The following is a 21,729-nucleotide window of genomic DNA, read 5'->3' on the forward strand; positions in this document are numbered from 1 at the left end:
ATTTTATAAGGAAGTTGCAGATGCTATTTTTTTTTTTTGCATCCAAGACATCAATCACCATTTGGCAACTTGATGGCTTTATGCAGAGTAAAGATACACAGTTGTGAATCTGTTTTTCAGGTTGAGAGCTCCATACCGATCCCACATGAACGGGTACACCTTGAAACTGACTACCATTGAAATGAATTTGGGGTATTAGTAAAATGCTGTTGGTTGTCCAAACCAGAAAAATATGGTCTAGTAGACAATTAGAATCTATGAAGGGTTTCTGAGTGTGATTCTTTTGTGAGGGCTTGTTTCTTAGAGAGAGGAAGGTAAAGGTTGTGAGTTACTTCTAATGTAAGATTTTGCCCCCTAATTCAGTTCATATCTGACTTTTTGTATTTTCTTAGTAGTTCTATAGATCAACATATATTAGTCCTTTAAATAAACATTGTGAGAAAAAAGTATCTTCCTTTGTTGCTTTCCCCTTTAAACATAAACATAACTGAAGTGTCTGTGCAATATGCCATAACTGAAATGTTTGCATTAGTGAGACTCCAAGTGAGAGCCAAGAATTCTCTGTTCCATAGATACTAAACCTTCGTAGAGACCCAAAGTCAAACAATTTTATTTTTATTCCTTTGTGGTTTGGCGATACTCACACCTTTATATTCCTTATAGCCAGTATTTTATTTTACAATGTATGTTTCAGTCTCCAGATAGTTAAATTAATTCATTTATACTACATTTTATGAACACATTTTTTTCAATTGTCATTGGAGGCCCAGCTATAAGCAGTGTGTTTAGCCTTCTGCTCACCCAATCATATTCAGCAAAAAAATAGACTTTCATTGGAAGAAATTCCCTGTGGAGTAGGAGACACAGCTGTTTCATCCTGCTAGACAGCCTGCAGAGAGATACTATTTTCCTTGGGGGACAGGACACTCAAGTTTTGAGAATCTAGGTACTGCACTATTGGGGAAAAAGATGAAAAGAAAATAGACCATCTTTTTTACTTCTATTGTGTAGAATATAAAGAAAGTCTTTGTTCGGATTTCACGTCCTCCTCCTCCTTTTGCAATCTTTAGTCTTTTAAAATTCTACCCTTAACTAAATGGGTAAGCTGCAAAAAAGATTAAACTTAAAAATATACTAGGAATACAGAATGAAGAGAGGTGATTGATCTCTGAGTAGGTATCCAACAGTGCAATGAAATTCTCAAGCAGGTTCCTTTTTATTTCAAAATGGGTTTGATTCAGAGGGATTTTATAGCTGCTAAATCATGCAGTTGGCAGAGATTGTGCGTGCTTCTCACAGTTACTTTGAAAGATGTCAAATTTGGCAAAGGCAGTAAAAATACTGGGATTTACTGAGTTTGCTTTTTTTTTTTTCCTCTCCTCTCCTTGAGAACGCTCTAAAATTCAGCGTGCTTGGAAGTAATACAGTACAACCAAAGTGTGCAGAGTCGCAGATTTCACAGAAAGAGTGTGGCTTTCTTGGTCAGTGCGTTGTGACTACGTCTTTGGCAAAAGGATGGAAGCCGATGCTAGTTGTTACGAAAGGCTCCTCTTGACCACCAGGATGCTTGGTTTCAGTATCATTGCCTTTGGCGTCTGAAAGCTGCTGATTTCTAGCATGATAGTTCCCGAACAGCCTCACTTTGTTTATCCAGGGAGAAGGAGGTCTGAAGCAGCACCTCTGGTCAGGTAGGCATGCCTGCAAAGACCGCCACCCTGTAGAGTATACTCATCACGAGTGTGGCTTTGGCTTTAGAATGCCTTGGTTAGACTATCAGTTCCATCAGTGACTTGGATTACCTTTCCAAGCCCTAGCTTTACTAAGTGTGAATGAATGGAGGGAACAGACGATTTCATTAGGGATTAGGTGAGATGCAGAGTGCTTAAGACATATACATAAGTGTCAATCAATGCCATTACAACTATTGTCATTTTTATGTTCAGTGAATGGGGTTTATTATTATTATTAGATTATTATCCCCAGTCCAGGAGAATAGATTTTTAGGGTTCATAAAGTTCACACTTGTTTTCCTGACACAAGTGATGTAATTGTTACTACCATGTTTAAATACAATGCCTCATTTCTGTCTTGTCTGGAAGAAAGTGACACCTGCTATCTGTGAGTCCCTAAATGCTGTTCTGCTACTGATCAGATTCAGATTGCGATTTCTCTTTGTATATGAAAAAAATTAGCTTTCCAAAGAAAATGTTGTTCCTAGGGCCAAGCTTATGGCCCCTTTGATAGAGAAAACTTGTGTTAATATACAACAATATAAGCACTATAAGAGAAGGATGCTCCGACTGATGTGGTCTAGGTAATTTGCTAAGAAACTGCTCATTCATAGCAGATTGTGTATAAATCCTTCCTAAAATCCATTGGCATCTGTAGCTCAGATAAGCCTTGATTATAGGACAGGAAGTCAGAGTAGTGATAGAATTCTAAGCACTTCAATTTTTGATATCCAGAGCTCTATCAGTGTGACTTCTTAAAATGTATCCACTATGTGCTAGTCAGTGTGACAATTTGAAAATTTTATCTTTGAAGCGATCCTATTGTCCCTATCTCCAGATGGAGACACTTCTTTGTTCTAGAGGAAAGTTTTGTTAATTAATATGACCTTTACCTTTAATGCCTTGAAATGCATTTATTCTCTTTCACATAGAAATAGCCTCTCTTATCAATTATTATAACCCTAGTGGCCAGCACGTGCCTGAAACATAAAACACATTCAATAAATATCTTAAGTGTCTACCTAAATGCTAACATAGGTATCCTGAAAAACTATAATGTCTTCATTTTCTGTGTCTCTTTTGAAACCTCTCCCTGACTATAATAAAGTATACAAACCCCTGCTTCTTTGTAAGAATAGTGAGGGTAGATTAAGGTGGAGACCGAGACTGTTCAAGCTTCAGGGATTATCTCAAACTGTGACTAAGCCTCTATTGTAGGACCAAAGGGATTCAGGCAGAAATTAAACCACCAGGACAAGTAAGATGATGGAAGTATTTGACTAAATTTCCCAGCTCTGTCAACTGGAAGAAATATAAACAAGTGGGTCCAATCTTGCAGACTATTAATAGATAATTTAGGGAAGCTATTGTAGGCCACCTGTTTGCACCATAGAAGCTCAAGGAATATGTTTTAAAATTTGAATTGGTTTGTCCCATATCCTCACATAAAGTGCATCCATATGTTGAGGTGTTTTTAATATGATACAGCACTGCTATGACCTATTGGGTCCTATATGATCTAGACCTTTCGCCTCCAAACTATCCTCTCAATTGTATGACTCCAGTCACACTGCTCTTTGCATCTCAAAATCTTTTTCTTATTGTTCCCTTGCCTGGAGGCTCTTTTCATTCCTGATCCTTCAATTTCAACTCAGATGTCACCCTTAGACCTTCCCAGACTAGTGCATCTAAACTGATTTCCATTTCCAGACTTTCTCTATCATAGTGCCTTGATGATTTCAGCTTGTGATAAATATAATGAAAGGAATCATCTTCATTCTGACTCGGTTTCCTCCAAATGAACAAAGTCAACAAATAAGTTTTGTGTGAATGAGGGACTTCTTTCTCCCTCCATATTTAAAGTTGGTAAAAGCCTAGAGTTTGGTATATTCTCAACAAATATCTGTGATGCATATTACTATCTGAAGAATGTAATACTAGGTACTATGCAATGGTCTAAAATATAGAAGATTTATGATTTTGATGATCTGATTGTTCTTGAAATGACTATCGACGTTATACCGCTTGACTGTTAGGTACTGGTATCACAGCCTGGAAAGGTGTGTGCCAAAACCTGGACAGAGGGGACCAGCAGCAAATGAAATCTTGTGTTGGGGTTGAGAGCATTCAGAGCATATGGCCTGTCTGGACAATTGCTCTGAGAGAGGATGGTGATGGTTAATTTTGTTTTACTTGACTGAGCCATGGCATGCAGATATTTAATCAAACATTATTCTGGATTTTCTGTGAGGGTGTCTTTGTGTGTGTGTGTGAGTTGCTCAGTTGTGTCCAACTCTTTGCAACCTCACGGACTGTAGCCCACCAGGCTCCTCTGTCCATGGGGTTTCCCAGGCAAGAATACTGGAGTGGGTTGCCATTTCCTTCTCCAGAGGGTGTCTTTAGATGATATTAATATTTAAATTGGTAAACTTTGAGTAAAGCAGATTGCCCTCCTAAATGTGGGTGGGACTCATCCAGTCAGCTGAAGGCCTTACTCAAAGAGAAGACTGACCTCCTATGAGTAAGAGGGAGTTCTACCAGCAGGCAGCCTGTGAGCTTGAACTGAAACACTGGCTCCTGCCTGAGTCTTCAGCCTGCTGGCCTACCCTGCAGATTGTGGACTTGATTTAGTCTCTATAATCATGTGACCAATTCCTTAGAATAGATCTCTATACACATTCCATTGGTTCTGTTTCTCGAGAGCCCTGAAAATTTGAGGATATTGAGGTGAAGGATCCCAAAGGCTCTGAAAAGTTAGAGATAATTGTAATAATCACAGAAGAAAGTTTACCACAGTTGGGGAGACATTGGCGATGTTTCTGTTTTGAAGTTCATTAGGATAGTGGTTGGTCTTCCCTGGTGGCTCAGTGGTAAAGAACCTGCCTGCAATGCAAGAGATACAGGTTCCCTGGTCAGGAAGATCTCCTGGAGGGCATGGCAACCCACTCCAGTATTCTTGCCTAGAAAATCCCTGGACAGAGGAGCCTGGGAGGTTCCGGTCCATGTGATTTCAGAGTCGGACATGGCTGAAGTGATCGAGCATGCATGCACACACAGGATAGTGGTTGTACATGGGAATCTGTCCAAATAAAGCAGTGTTTCCATTAGTGGCTTCTCTTTTGGAAATGTGCACAGAAATCTTCAATTTAGGGAATGGTTGGGGACAATAAGTAGCAAGCCATCAGATGGAGATGAAATGAACCTATAGATTCACTGTTCCACTTTTCTAAGGAAAGATGAAATGGGAGTCTCTACTAGCAAAGATCATCAGGGGCATCTCCATGCCTTCATATGAACTATCTTACTTAATACCTACAAACAAGCTTTCAAGGTAGATGAGAATATTCCTATATTACAAATGAGAAAACGGAGACTCTGAAGAATGAAATTACTTTGTCCAATTCAAATAGCTAGTAGGTACTGGTTTTAGGACTCATACCCAAGCTTGCTGTTTGTAGCATCTGTCCTGGCTTGCCACGGCATTTCCTTTAGCCCTTTGGCTCTGAAAGACACTTGAAGGTAAGGGTTGTTAGAACTTCAGAACTTAGAAGGTTTTACAGAAGCATTGGATCCCTGGACTAAAATTACGTTTCATATTTTAGTGTCTTCATTATTTAAACAATTTGTATTATCAAATGGGTATACCATCTCGAGTAATTTTTCCCCACAGTTGAAATCTCAGACTGTGTGAAATTCCATGCACTGTATTCCGCAACAGTATATACATTCCCTTCCACTGCCTTCTAGAAGATCTGGACTTTATTTTGGACTTGGCAGGAGGGTCATTGTGAAATTGTGAGAAGGGTGGATGTGATGGGAAAAATGATGCACACTGTGTCTCTCTAGGTATCAGATGTACTTGAGTATAAGAAAACATCTTTTTTAAGAGGCTCTGCATTCATATGAATCACCTCTCCCCATCTACTCTAATTAGACATTCTACTCTATTTCTTCATTGTGAAGAAATTCAGGAAGAATATGGGCAGACACATGCCGGTTCTAGAATTTCTCTCGATGGGAAAAGCTGTTTCTCTTTAAATGCTAGCACCTTTATCTCCATCCTGTGTGGCCTGTACCTCTGTCACTTTGTCACCAGCGTGATTAGTAAGAGGTACAAGGAAGTTTCTTCAGCTTGGCATTTGTCTCAACTTGGTTATAAGCAGAAACACAAAATAAGGTAGGTAGAAAAGTATTTTTAAATCTGAAGTTTCAGAAAAACAACCCCTATCTCGATAATAGCCATCTGACTGCATGTGCTGTGCTGTGTTCAGCTGCTCAGTTGTGTCCGACTCTTTGCAACCATGTGGCCTGTAGCTCACCGCTCTCCTCTGTCCATGGGGACTCTCCAGGCAGGGATAGTGGAGTGGTTGCCGTGACCTCCTCCATGGGACCTTCCCAACCCAGGGATTTAAACCTGCGTCTCCCACATTGCAGGCAGATTCTTAACCTCCTGAGCCACAGGGAAGCCCAAATGCATACCTACCATAAATTAGGCATTGTCCTGGCAGAATTAAATATGGTGTCACACCTAATCCTTACAACGATCATGTTTCCTCATTGACTTATTCCTAAATTGAGATTTGGAGAAGTTAAGATGGTACCAACGTCACAGGCTAGGATAGGGATCTAGCCAGCATTCAAACTCAAGCTTGTCTGTTCCTCAGACTCATGTTTTTTTCACTGTGAATAAGCATCTGATTTCCTGAAGTCTCTACAAAGACTTGTGCTGCCCACCGAGCCATGAGACAAGGGGAAAACCCCGTGCTATTTCTTAGAACAGCAGATCCTTAAGTAACATGCAGTGTGAGAATCTGGGTATCAGAAATTCCAGCTGTGAGTGTGGCCAACCAGATGAGCTGAAGCCTCAGGGAGGCTGCACAAGAAATTGGACGTTTTCTCATATTTTAACAAGAAGCGGCAAATTTCCACACAAAAGGAGATACCATTTGACACATGCAAGACGCCTGTTGTTGGCTCGGAAATTCTTCCCTGGGCTCTTCAGGCATCTGTTTCCCAGCTGCCCCTGGAGGTCAAAGGCCATTTTCCCTTCTGGTTCCTAAATCTACAAGACTGTCTCAGCGCTGCGTCTCGCCAGTGCGTTTCCAATTGAAACATTAAGCATATTTTCTCTCTTGTTGTCTCCTCATGCAGTCAGCTTCCTTCTGTTGCTAGCTTGAGGGGTTATCTCTTTTTAGTCACAACACAAGGGCGATGTTTTTGCAGTGTTATCATGGAGTCATGTGCCATGGTTTCTCTTTCATCCAACAAGTCTGTCTAATAGAATTATAATACACAAGCCAGTCTGTCTTGCCATCCTGATGCTGTATTTCATGGTGCATGAGACTGTGTGATGACTGGAATATTCTCCCAACTTGAAGACATAATGGTTCTGCAACTAGGTTTTATTTGTATAGAAGAAAAAAAAACAGTGCTGAAATGACTACTTGATTTCTCTTTTCCTTGTCTTTCTCTCTCAAGATTTCTCAACCTTGGCACTATTGACATTTGGGGCTGGAAAAGCCCTTATTGTGAAGGGCTGTTCTGTGCACTGTAGGCTGTTTAGTAACATCCCTGGACTGTAACCGCTAGACGCTAGGACACCTCCCCATCCCAGGTGTGACAACCCAAAATATCTCCGTATATTGGCAAGTGTCTCCTGGGAGGTAAATAGCCTCTGGTTGAAATCACTGTTCTCACTTTTTTTCTCTGCCTTCTCTCTCTCACACACACAGACACAGCACTTTAAAGGGAGAGTGGGACCAAAATTACCAGTCATATGCATGGTACTTACATGGTTTTGTGCATTTGCCTATGGAAGAAATCCTTATACATCTAAAAAATACATGGCTAGCTGTTTCTTCAAAGATAAAACTTGGAATTGTGTACATTCTCAGACCTCTGCAAAACCTTGAAATCATCTGAGGATGAGTCAGCCCCAAACCCTGCCACACCTGTCCACGGACTTGAAAGTGGACAGCCAGGAGAGTGGGGAGGAGGGGCAGGCCTTGGGAATCATCTCAACTTTACAAAAATGAAAGCTTAGAAATAAACTGCTTTTAGTTCCTGAACAATTCTGTCTTCTAAGTTTCAATTCAGGGCTGCAGTAAATGCTCCCTTCTGTGCTCTTCACCCCGCTGAATGGTGCAGGGTCAGACGCCACCAGGCAGGTTCCAGGGTACAGAAGGGCAGTTCACAGATTAGCTGAACTGATGCCAGACAGCGAGAAGGGTCTGGCTTCCCTTTGGATCTGGGTGTGAATGACAGCCCTCTTCCTCCTCCAGGTGGGATTTTTTTTTTTTTTAACACATTAATGCAGGTTATGTATTTCAGAATATGTGACTTTCCCAGAAGTTACAGAATTTTAGGCCCATCATGGAAATGGCAACCCACTCCAGTATTCTTGCCCGGAGAAACCCATGGACAGAAGAGCCTGGTCTGCTCCAATCCACGAGGTCGTAAAGAGTCGGCCATGACTGAGCACGCGCACACACACACCTACACCCACACACCCCCACCCTCCCCGCAACAGACACGCACACCTGTGTACTTACCTACTGAACTCCAAGTAGTGGCCCTCAAGGCTTGAGTGTGAAAAAAGTTCTGCTTCTTGAATTCAAGTGGCTTGCATTCCATTTTAGAAGATAAAAACCTGATATAGTATATCCTCTGAATATTCTCTCAGTTTTCACAAAGTCACTTTCTCCCTCCTGGAGGTAATTCTGTGCTGAATAGCAGTCCTATTTTGCACTGTTCCCATTCTACTGTCAAATGTGTGTTTACCTGTCTGTGTTTCTATGAAGGCTAGAATGATGATGTATTCACATTCATATTCTCAGTGTCTTGCAAAGGTCTTGACATGCGGTTAGTGGAGCTCTCTGCTGCATTTAATGACAGAGAACAAGAAAGGCTTTCTGAAACTTTTTACTCCTTGGAGTGAGTGTCACCCCTGCTTTTCTCTCTGACCTTACTTTACTTTTTTTGTTTCCTTGATGATTCCTACCCTCTAAAACTCTTACATACTGGAGTTCTATAGAGACTTAGATTTGATTCTCTATTTTACTTATCTTGCATAATTTCCCTAAATGATCTAATCTGTTTTAATTGGTTTAACTGTAGAGACCTGATTCTCAAACCTACTACCTTCTGTCCTAACATCTTTTCCAAGTTTTGAGCAATTTGCTGGATATATCCACCTAGCATTCCAAAGTGAAAGTCGCTCAGTTGTGTCCGACCCTTTGTGACTCCATGGACTGTATAGTCCATGGAATTCTCCAGGCCAGAATACTGGGGTGGGTAGCCTTTTCCCTTCTCCAGGGGATCTTCCCAACCCAGGGATTGAACCCAGGTCTTCCTCATTGCAGGCAGATTCTTTACCAGCTGAGCCATAAGGGAAGTCCATGAATACTGGAGTGGGTAGCCTATCCCTTCTCCAGTGGATCTTCCCAACACAGGAATCGAACCAGTGTCTCCTGCATTGCAGGAGGATTCTTTACAAACTGAGTTACCTGATAACTTCCCTGAGTTATTAAGGAAGCCCAAGAAGTTCCAATTCAGCACATTCAAGACATGGTAGACCTTTATCTCTTCCTCAACCACAGTTAGCCTCTTTATTATTATGGATCTCAGTTGATAGCCCTATCATCTTTGTAGCCATTCAGTCCAGAAACATGTGAGCCATCATTAATTCTTCCTTCTCCCTCCTGTTCCCCAATTCTATATTGGATTTTCCACCAAATTGCAATGCTTTTACCTTCTAAATTTGTTGCTGTAGTTTTGGGGTTTTTTTTTTTTTTGGTCAAGGCTATCCTCCCTTCTCTATTTGTGTCATTACTGTCATAGTAAATGTCATCATCATCTTGCAACGGCCTCTTATATCTCCCTGACTCTGGTCTTGCCCATCTTAAATTTAGCCTCCTCGCTGCAGCCAGGGTGAGTTATTCAAAATTAACTCCAACTCTGATGCATCTCTCCCTGCTCTTAAAACTGCTTTTCAATGGAATAAAGCCCACCACTCTTAACATGGCATGACCTGGCCCCATTTTACTTCTCCAGACTCACTTGTTATGATTTGTTCCAGTTACTACTGCTGTGTAACAGGGTGTCCTGTAATTTAGCAGCTTAAAATAGCCCTCTTATTGTGCTTACAGATTCTAGGGGTCAGGAATTTAGATAGGACCCAGCAGGGGTGGTTCTTCTCTGATTCATAGTCTGGGAATTCAGTTGGACAGACCTAATGGCTAAGGTGACTAGAGGGCTGGTGGCTAGAATCATCTAAAGGCTCATCTTATCTATTAGAATGACACAAAAGTTCGGACAAGCAATCAGAGTGCCTACGTGGGGGTTGGTTGGTTTATGGCATGGAGGCCTTGTGGATTGAGTTTCTTAGAGAATGGCTCAGAGCTCTGAGTATGAATGGTCTATTGAACAAGGTGGAAGGTGCATGGCCTGTTATGACCCTGCCTAGTGCATCACACAGAATCCCTTTAGCAATTCTCTCTTTGTGAAAGCATCACAAGGTCTGGTGTAATAAAGAATATATCTGGTCTTTGTCCCTGAATCTTGGCACAGAGCTTAAAAAAATCCTTGGAGTTTTCTGAGTGATTAGTGTCTTTTGTTGCTTGTAATGATTCCTCTTCAATCATATCTGAATTTATGCAGTGAGGTAACTGGTCATGGAACAACAGACTGGTTCCAAATAGGAAAAGGAGTATGTCAAGGCTGTATATTGTCACCCTGCTTATTTAACTTATATACAGAGTACATCATGAGAAACGCTGGGTTGGATGAAGCACAAGGTGGATTGAAGATTGCTGGGAGAAATATCAATAACCTCAGATATTCAGATGACACCACCCTTATGGCAGAAAGTGAAGAAGAACTAAAAAGCCTCTTGATGAAAGTGAAAGAGGAGAGTGAAAAAGTTGGCTTAAAGCGCAACATTCAGAAAACTAAGATAATGGCATCTGGTCCCATTACTTCATGGGAAATAGATGGGGAAACAGTGGGAACAGTGTCAGACTTTATTTTTGGGGGCTCCAAAATCACTGCAGATGGTGATTGCAGCCATGAAATGAAAAGACGCTTACTTCTTGGAAGGAAAGTTAAGATCAACCTAGATAGCATATTAAAAAGCAGAGACATTTCCAGTTTTTTAAGGAATTGCCACACTATTCTCCATGGTGGCTGTACTAGTTTGCATTCCCACCAACAGTGTGATGACCCAGAGGGATGGGATGGGGAGGGAGGTGGGAGGGGGGTCCAGGATGGGGAACACATGTAAATCCATGGCTGATTCATGTCAATGTATGGCAAAAACCACTACAATATTGTAAAGTAATTAGCCTTCAACTAATAAAAATAATTGGGAAAAAAAAAGCAGAGATATTACTTTGCCAACAAAGGTCCATCTAGTTAAGGCTATGGTTTTTCTAGTGATCATGTACGGATGTGAGAGTTGGACTGTGAAGAAAGCTGAGTGCCAAAAAATTGATGCTTTTGAACTGTGGTGTTGGAGAAGACTCTTGAGCGTCCCTTGGACTGCAAGGAGATCCAACCAGTCCATTCTAAAGGAGATCAGTCCTGGGTGTTCATTGGAAGGACTGATGTTGAAGCTGAAACTCCAATACTTTGGCCACCTCATGCGAAGAGTTGACTTGTTAGAAAAGACCCTGATGCTGGGAGGGATTGGGGGCAGGAGGAGGAGGGGATGACAGAGGATGAGATGGCTGTATGGCATCACCGACTCGATGGACATGAGTTTGAGTAAACTCCGGGAGTTGGTGATGGACAGGGAGGCCTGGCGTGCTGTGATTCATGGGGTCTCAAGGAGTTGGACATGACTGAGCGACTGAACGGAACTGAACTCATAGTGGAGCCTCTAGATAGCTTTAGAGGACTGATTGATAGAAAAACCAACGATGCGGTTAGAGGGTTGGAATTTTGAGTCCCACCCCCTGATCTCCATGGAGGGGAGAGGGACTAGTGAGCCCCTTGGTTGGTGAACTTACTGATGCACTAGGAGGGTGCCATGCTCTGATTTCATGGGGCCAGAGGCTCCTATGCTTGAGACCTTTGTCCCAATTACCTGTTCAAATGGCTGTTCATTTGGATCCTTTATAATAAAGTGGTAATGTCAATATAGCACTTCCTTGAGTTTTGTGAGTTGTTCCAGCAAATTACTGAAACTGTAGGGGTTCAGGAAAACTCCTGAATTTGTAGCCAAGCCTACCAGTCAAAAGTGTGGTAGTCCCCAGCACCTGTAGCTGGGATCAAAGTGGTGACGATCTCATAGCACTGAGTCTTTTAGTCTATGGTTGTTGTTGTTGTTCAGTTGCTAAGTCGTGTCCAACTCTTTGTGACCTCATGGACTATAGTCCAAGGGACTCTCAGGAGTCTTATCCACACCACAGTTTGAAAGCATCAGTTCTCTGGTGCTCAGCCTTCTTTATGGTCCAACTCTTATATTTGTACATGACTACTGGAAAAACCGTAGCTTTGACTGTACAGGCTTTTGTTGGCAAAGTTAATGTGTCTGTTTTTTAATATGCTGTCTAGGTTGGTCATAGCTTTCCTTCCAAGGAGCAAACATCTTTTAATTTCATGGCTGCAGTCACCATCTGCAGTAAGAATCTAATTGAATTGTAGGACACCTAGTTGGTTTTAGAAAATTGATGCTGGGAAGCATGATCCCACCCAGATTCAAGGTAGGGGACATGGACCTCCCACCTTTTATTTATTTATTAGACTGTGCCAGATCTTAGTTGTTGCATGCGGTGTCTTTAGTTGCGGCATGCAAACTCTTAGTTGCAGCATGTGAATGTTTAGTTGTGGCATATGGGATCTAGTTCCCTGACCAGAGATCAGAACCTTTCCTACCAATCTAACTTCTTCCTCTGACTTAGTCCAAATGAGAATTAATTTTCTTTTTCGCAGAGGCAGAAATAGAAGTAAGTAGAGGTAAGCTCTAATGCCATCTCCTATCTTTTTCCTTTTTGGATCTCAGTAAGTTAAGAAATAAAGGAATTTAATAGTTGCTTTCTCATCTCTTCAGGTAATGAGTGGTAGCAAGGAGCTATGCTATGAATAGCAGCATGGACTGAGTTCAGGATCTGTTGCTTTAGGATTCTCCAAAGAGAGAGAAGGTCATTGGGCTTTTCCTCCATGAAGTTCACTGAATGTTATCCTGACTCCTGTTGGAAGGACCAGGAAGTAATGACTAGGCTTCCTGAGTCTATTAAATGTAATTACAGATTTAGGAACTGCACCACTCAGGCACAAATCCTTTAAAAAATATGTATTTAAATAAATCTGTTTATATATTTTGTATTGGCTATGCTAACCCTCTCATTTCAAAAACAGCATTGTCGCCTCAGCTCAAATTGCTCTATTATAATCAATGGCACCGAGCAACTTTATATTCAAGGCTTATGGGTTTCAATTACTTCAGGAGACAATCTGGTAACTGAAGATAGAAAGCCTCACTTCAAAGTGGCATTCACTAAGAGTTTCATTCCATGGGGGAATAGTCCAGAGGAATCTTACCGATATGCTTCCCTCTCTGAAATATGGGACACGCGCATAGTCAGTGTGTGTGCCCATGCGTCTGTGTGTGTGTAGTGACTAACATTAAAAAGTGCAGGCATGGTACATTTAGACACTCTCTGCTGTGTGCATAAAGCACCTTATACGAATGTCCATCAGAGCGCTTATACTGATTGAATTGTTACTCTCGGTGTATCTGTTCATTTTCTCAGTCTTCAGCTTTTAGAGCATTGTGCTAGTAGTAGTATTATTAACAACAACTTATTGAGAATGGATCCTGTGCCAGATGCTGCCCCATCTATACTTATTCACTTATCTTGTCCTTACAACTGACCCTTTGATGTACGATCTGTTGGGCTGGCTAAAAAGTTCTTTCAGACAGAAGAATCCAAACGAAGTTTTTGGCCATCCCAACATAACATAGCAGCAGTTGAGGAAATAATGAAGATAGTGGTAATTCTAATGGACAGAAACTGGAATGGGCATAGGAGAGTGTGTCTGTAGGAAATTGATCGTCCTCCAACACTCAGACCTGATTAGCTGTATATATAAGTTGAAAACTCAGGTGGCCAAGAGTTGTTAAGTCTAGAGCCAAGAGGTGTGAGTAGAGAAGTAGTGTGTATATCTGAAAGCGTGTGATCATTAGAGTTGAGCAAATCTGGTTTTAAGTTTTCTTTTGAAGGCTGGAAATAAAACTAATGTGTAAAAGAGGCAAATATTAGAAGCATCTTGTAGAATTGTTACAAGAATTAGGATGCCTGTCATTACTAGTTGATACCAGTTATTAGTGGGTTAAGAATCTTTTAAAGTTGTTTCCAGGAATGAAGATATAAGAGAGCAGAAGACCAAGGACTCAGTTGTGTTACAGCTCTCCTTGCATGGAATAGTAGGAAGAAGAGGAGATGCAGATGGGGACAAAAGGGTAATTAAAGAGGCAAAAAGAAAAGCAGAACAGGAATTTGTTATGGAAATCTAACTCTCTGGTCATGGTTGTCAAGGTTGAGGAATACATAAACCAAGGTCATTGTGAAGAATAAAATCACCTCTGAGAGGGAGGACCATTCTGATATAATTGGGACCACAAAGACAAACTCAAAAAATTATTCTGATTTTCCCACAGACCCAATACAATAAAAGACCAGGAGTCCTAGGAACCAGGGCTCAGCAGTGTTAACTGAAGTGTGACGTTACATAAGGGGCTTCCCTGATGAGTCAGATGGTAAAAAATCTGCCTGCAATGCAGAAGACCCAGGTTCCTTCCCTGGCTTGGGAAGATCCCATGGAGAACGGAATGGCTACCCTCTCCAGTATTCTTTCCTGGAGAATCCCGTGGATAGAGGAGCCTGGTGGACCACAGTCCATGGGTCACAAGGAGTCAGACATGAGTGAGGAACTTAGCACCTGGGGAGTAAATGGCAAAGATAGAATTTGAACTCAGGTTTGTCTGGATTCATGTTCACAAAATTTGGGACTTGCAAAGCGAAAAATCCAACAGTGAGAGATGTGAAAATGATTTTTTCCTTTTCTTTAGAAGTCATGCCTAGCTATTGAGGTCAGCAACTATTATGGAACTAACATTTTGGCAAATTCTTTTGCGTCTTTAAAAGGCATAGATTAAATAGGAAGAGATGCTACAGATCAATAAATTTACATATTTTATAATTCCTGGGTCTCTGCTGTATTGTTCAGTGAATACAAATGCAGTCAATACTTGGTCACAGATCATATTTACATAACTATAGGCTGACAATGCAGAGAGTCAGAAAGTATCATTTTCTGTACTTTAAGAATTACATGGAAATGAATAAGCTTTTTCTTTTTTCCTCAACAGTGGTTATGTAAAACAAATATTTATGATAATTTTAAAAGCTTGTTTCAGTGCAAAAATAAACAATTTATAAGACAAAGGCAATAAATAGCTAAGACAGTTGAATGATTACAGTGTACACACACAGACACACACACGATCAAAAAGCATGGTTAAACTACACACTGAAGTCATGATAAAGAGGAGGATTTTATTGCCAAATAATTAAATCTCTCTGTAAGTGTACTTTTTCCCCTGTGCAAGCAAATTTAAGATCTTATGGAACCTTTTTGTTTTTCTCAGAAAAAATATTTGCCAGATTAAGTCTATCCTCAGCAGGCAGAGTTTTCATAATTATTTGGCTATTTCTGTTTATAAAAATGTCCTGTAGAGGCCATGGCTGAGTTTGCAGATCTACTCTTATTTATATGGTGTGGGCAGGCAGGTAAAGGAGGGAAGTCATGAACTTTTGCAGCTCACGGAATAGTAGTCCTAGTTAACATTTATTGAGCATGTACTAAGTGTTGGGGCTGTGTGAATGCTTTAAGTGAACTGTCTACTTCAATTAACTCAATGAATTAAATATGAGAAAGCTGAGATGTAGAGAGATTAATCTAATTTCCAAGAATCAAATAATTAACCAGTTGGTAGGCTAACATTCAAAGCAGCTAGAGTCTGTACTCCTAATCAAGGGTTACATTCTTCATTTTCTTATCAAATCAGACACAAATTGTCAGTCCAGGCCTTCACACCCACTGGTTGCTAGACTAATGTAAACTTAACATTGGAAAAAATCTGGTACCTCTTAAATTTACATCTATGACATTTTTCCCTGATAGGTTTGACTTTTCTAACAGTAAAAGATATTTTTTAATGAGCTTATGCTACTAGTAACTGACAGCTTTGTAATAAGATTTTTGTTATTATTAACCATAAAGGCAACAATAACAGCATTAAAGAACAAGATAGTGGCACCTGATATATACGGAGCATTTACATATGCCAGGAGTGATAGTTAAAGAATATCTGTGACTTTTGTTTTTTCTTTGGGCATTTGCTACTCCAACCAGTCCAAGTATTTAAAATGCCTGTCCCTCTCCTCTCCCTATCACATCACTTTGGTCAAAGGGGAAAGACCTGACCTAAGCTCAACTAATCAATATTCCTTTCCTAGGAGTTAGAATCTTGAACATAAAGATAGAAGATAATTGGAGTTACGTCATTCAAAATAACCCCAGAAATGGCCTGTGAGTTCCCATGTCTGAGACACCCAGAAGTATTCTATTTCTGACTTTCCTGTGACCAATAAGCTTGTGGTTGTTTTCTTTTGTATTGTTTTGTTGTTAGCACAATGTGGAATTTAGACTTATTTGGCTGCAAATGAAAAAATACAGTTCTGGCTCAGCACTTGCGGTTGGGGTTATGATCGCAGCATTCAAAAGACAAAACTGAAGCTCAAAAAAGGCCAATGGCAAAAGAGACCCAGATATATCAGATTCTAATGCCAAAATTATTACCCAGTGTCCACAACAGTGAACAGTTTGTGATTTTATTCTACTTGCAAGCTAGCAAGTTAGTCTGCAGAGTCTCACGGACTGACTGAAGACACGAGACTTCTAGCTCAGAGACAAAGGATGCTGTTCCTCACAGGAGTGGTAACCAAAGCTTTGTGATTGTTTGTTTTGGTTCCCCCAGCTTCTCCCTTCACCAAGTCTGAGGGGTTGCATTACAGGAGAGAAATTCTGGATTATGGGAACCACCACTGTCATAGTAAGTGGAAGCAAGTCTGCTTTGTGTTAGAGGCGTGGAGGGGGTGGTTGTTGTTCAGTTGCTCAGTCGTGTCTGATTCTTTGCAACCCCACAGACTGCAGCACTCCAAGCTTCCCTGTCCTTCACCATCACCTGAATCTTACTCAAACTCATGTCCATTGAATTGGTGATGCCATCCAACCAACTTGTCCTCTCTTGCCCCCTTCTCCTCCTGACTCTATCTTTCCCAGCATCAGGGTCTTTTCCAATGAGTTGGCTCTTCGCATCAGGTGGCCAAGGTATTGGAGCTTCAGCTTCAGCAGCAGTCCTTCCAGTGAATATTCAGAGTTGATTTCCTTTGAGGTTGACTGGTTGGATCTCCCTGCTGTCCAAAGGACTCTCAAGAGTCTTCTTCAGCACCACAGTTCAAAAGCATCAGTTCTTCAGCACTCAGCTTTCTTTATGGTCCAGCTCTCACATCCATACATGACTACTGGAAAAACCATAGCTTTTTTTCCAGTGGAGAGGGTAGAGAGATTATGTCACTTGTCAAGGTTGCTTTCTGCTCACAGGAATAAAGGATTCAGGTAATGAGAGCTCTAGATCTTGCATTCTTGGCATCCCCAGCACGTATGTGCAGGGATGATCTGGTGGCACGGTAGATGGCCCCTCTCAACACTAGCTGTGCTCTGCTACTTTTCAGACTTTGAGGTGGCTTAATTCATCTTCCAATAAATTATAAATTTCCCACCCCTCTTTCTTCCTGTGTCCCACTCATTTTTTTCAGAAGCAAATTGAGTTAGAGAATACAGGGAAAGAGTCAGTTAGTAGAGGCACTAGCTCTGCTTAGAAATATTTCAGGAGCTTTTCAGGACAGTTAATAGGCATAGATTTGGTGAATAGTGCAGAGAGCGCAAGAGAGAGACAGTAATCATATTTGGTTTAATATGCTAGTGTTTTGATGCCTTAGACAGAAACAACACAGGAACCAAGACCAAAGTTGATGTATGTGCATGCATAGCTGTGTATACTCACTGGGAATAAAAAGCATAATCACTATCAATGAGTATTTCATTAACAGGTGTTTATTGAGCATTTGCTTTAGTCCAGGTACCCCAATGGGTGTGATGGATATAGGGGTGAACTAAATAAATTTGGCTCCAGTGCTCAGGGGGCTTGTCATCTTTGTGATATTTATGGAGGAAAACTCATATTCATGGAAGACTAAACTAATGTGTGTGCAGCCCTTGACAAGGCAAATCCTTTCATGCCCACTCACGTAATCCCCCAAGTCATCTAGAGGTGGCAGTATTAAAGGAGATGACAAATAAGGAAGCTGAGGCTTAGACTAGTAATTCATTTGCCAAAGTTTGTACCTTTAGCAAGTAATTGAATCAACACTCACAGAATACTTCTCAGAAATCTCATTTATTCATTCAACAGATACTTATTGTCCTCTGCGTGCTAGCCCCTGTGCTGTGTGCTGAGGACACAAAGGAAATGGCTGTTTGGGCCTCCCATGTACCTCAATATCATAAGATACTTTCTTACGTTGTTCAGTCCACATGGGATGCTTTTCTTTCCTTCACCTGGTAAATCTTCTATCTTCCAGATTCAAGTTGATGATCCTTGGCACAGCCTTCCCAACCCTCAAATGGCCTCCACTAACTTCTGCTTTGCTGTAAGTAGTATCGTTCATCATATACTTTTGTGTCTATTTCTTAAATATACAGATTTCAATTGAGCTGGGTGCTCCCTGAAGGGAGACACTGTATCTACTTTTTTTTTTTTTTTCTGTATCTACTTTTCTTGACTGCGTTTTTTCCAACATGTAGCAGAGTTTCTGTCCCATATTAAGCACTCAGCAAACTGTTTGAATGAATAAATGAATGACTTATTGTAAATATGGTTTGTGGTAGTTATCATTTAGGTTGCAGACGGTGGTAGGTGTTGTTAAGCCCATTGTTCAGAAGGGGAAAACTGGATTCAGGATGCTTCCCAGGAGCCCCTGATGTGACACAGCTAACAGACAGAGCTGGAGCCCAGGGCAACGTGGTATCCAAGCCAGTACTCCTCACAGCCACGAGAGGGGTTTTATTTGTTTTCTCCAGAAAGTAATTTTTCTCTGAGAGACTTTTATCCCCACCTTTGCATCCTGCACGCACCTTGCATGGACCTATATATTGTCCTTTTCACAGGTCTGTAGCCTGATTCTCAGCTTCATGCTTGCTTTCCTCCCATTTCCAGCTGAACATCCAAGCAGCACACAGCAGGAGGTGATATGGAAGGAAACGCTGGCAGGGGAAGAGCCTGTAATTAAGCAAACAAGCTATAGCAGACAGTATCCACGGGCACTGCCACCTGGACTGACCTTCTAGCCAATGCAAATGTGACCTTCTGGAGGCCTGGGTGTTGGGGGGAAGTGGTTAGAAGCTTTAGCTGCTGCAGCAGGAATCACCTGGGGGAGACGTGGGGAAGACTGGAGAGAGACGACTTTGTTCATGGGAGCCATTGTTCCCTGGGCAGAGACTGCAGGCCTACTCTTCAAAGGCCTGCTGCTGTTTTGTGTGTTCAGAAGCAATTTGGAAAATGCCATCATGTCAACTTTATTTCCTTGCTCTCTAGGGGTACTCTGTGGTTGCCCATAAATAATCCTATCTGAGGCTGAAAGTTACAGTGAGGTGTTCACTGCACTGGGCTTAACTTCAAACGTACAGGAGCCAGAATTCTAATGAACTTTATAAAGCTCATTGATTTTCTTTAATTATAGAAGAAATACATACTCATAGAAGAACTTGAAATTATAAAGTATCAAGCAAATGAAAAAATACCTGTAATCTAGGTTTTATTGTATATTCACTACATGATTTACCTCGAATTTCTTAAAATATATGCTCGTCTGTCTCTTGTGCTCGCCTGTCTCTACTAAAACGTAGTGTTTTGTTAGGAGATTTGGCACTTGAAGCATTAGGTACCTTATGAGGTATTAACACTCTTAAACTCACTGTTGCACTCTGTCTTCTTCTAACTCCAATACAAAGTAAAATCTTGGTGAGTACAAGTGCTGAGACTACTTTTTCCAGAATCCATGAGTTCCAAATCAAGATTCAAATTTATTCTATTCTTCACTCTCTCATAGACTTGCCAATCAAGTCTTTTCTAGGACTTTGTACATAATTACACCCTTTAAATAACTAAGACTAGCTCTATATGAGGATGTTATTTACTATGGGGAAGATCTGCTGAACATCCAAATGGTCCGGAAAAAGCCACTCAAGGAAAGAGTTGCTGAATGAATGAACGGTGTGTGAATGGATGTATGAATGCTTTTGGATCTTTAGTAGGTTTACCTTCACTTTAATTTTCCCCTTAGTTTACTGAGCAGGTGTGGAATGTTTTCACAGTGGTTCTCGACTTAGGGGTGATTTTGCAATACAGCATTTGAGATTTTTGTTTTCACAACAGATTGGGGGGTGTGCTTCTGGCATCTACTGCGTAAAAGTCAGAGATGTTGCTAAACATCCCACACTGCACAGGTTATTCCCCCTGCCTCACGTGTGCCGTGCCCCACAACAAAGAATTATCAAATTGTTCACCACTGAAATGTCATGAGTGCTGAGAAGCTGAGAAACATTCATTTAGCATAAAGGTGGGTGTGTTTCATTGGACTCAAAGGGGAGATCCCTACAGGTCAAACCTGGAAGAGTCTTGTGTGCAGATAAGCAAGATTATAAACGTGACAATAAAACGATGCCATCTCTTCTATTAGGAAAAAAAATCATCTTTTCTTGGTACAGATGGTCTCATGCCTGTAAATCTGCCATTCTTTCAGTAATCACATGAAGAAAACGGATGATTTAAGGCAGTTATAAGCTTTATCTTGCAGAAGGAAAGTGTGGGTGTCTGAAGAAGAATAGTAAACATAAATTCTGTTTTATATCCGAGAAGCAAAGTCATTTAGAGTATAACACAGCTTCCATCTGAACTATGGCAGAAAGAGAGGTGTAGGATGTGATCAATGATTTTAAATGATTTATGAGTATTTTTGTAAAAGAAGTACAAAGGCCTGGGCAGAGCCCGGCCTTTCTGATGTGCCGTAATAGAATTTTATGCTGTTTTTCTCACAGTCTAATAAAGTTCAGTAGTTTAGGTAGATTGTTACCTTGTATTAGTACTTTCTAGGCTGCCTGTCAGAATGTTTTATTCAAAGAAACAGATTTATATTTCACAAGGAAATGATTTCTAAAGCTCTCCCATTAATAATTTTTTCATTGAGAGAAAAGCCAGATTCAATCATTCCACCCATAGATTCAGAGATTAGCCCAGAATGAGCCCTTACATGAAATACTTTTTTGGTATTTAAAAAGGGAATAGTATTTTAATGCCATGAAAGGAGAACATAGAAAAATGACTGGTCTCTTTACAGAAAATTCTACTTGTGATTTCCTTTCCTTTTCCATCACCAAGAAATTGGCTGATGGAGAATCTCCCTAACATTTAATGTTGCCCAAGTACATGGTTGCCAATGCAGTGAACTTTCCATCTATATGTGCAGGGTATCCAGAAGGTACCTAAGAGAAAAGACTCATGATTAGCAAAAAATAATATACTGTTTGCTTGGGAAAATTTTTCTTTCTTCTCTCTCTCCTCATTATATTACTGCTTCAACAAACCATTATAGAGCACCCACTGTATTCCTAGTACTGTTTTAGGATCAGAGAACACAACTATGAAAGGCAAAGCAAATAAAACAAAAACTGTTTCTGTTTCCATGTGCCAAGCACTGTCCAGGGTGCTGAATGGATGGAGTTGACAAGTGCATGTGTAAAGAGAATTTGTATGTGGAGAACGGCATGTTAGAAAAGGACAGGATCAGAAAATGGGACCCTGGCTCTTATATGT

This window comes from Cervus canadensis, chromosome 18, assembly GCF_019320065.1.
Source record: "Cervus canadensis isolate Bull #8, Minnesota chromosome 18, ASM1932006v1, whole genome shotgun sequence".
Taxonomy (NCBI): domain Eukaryota; kingdom Metazoa; phylum Chordata; class Mammalia; order Artiodactyla; family Cervidae; genus Cervus; species Cervus canadensis.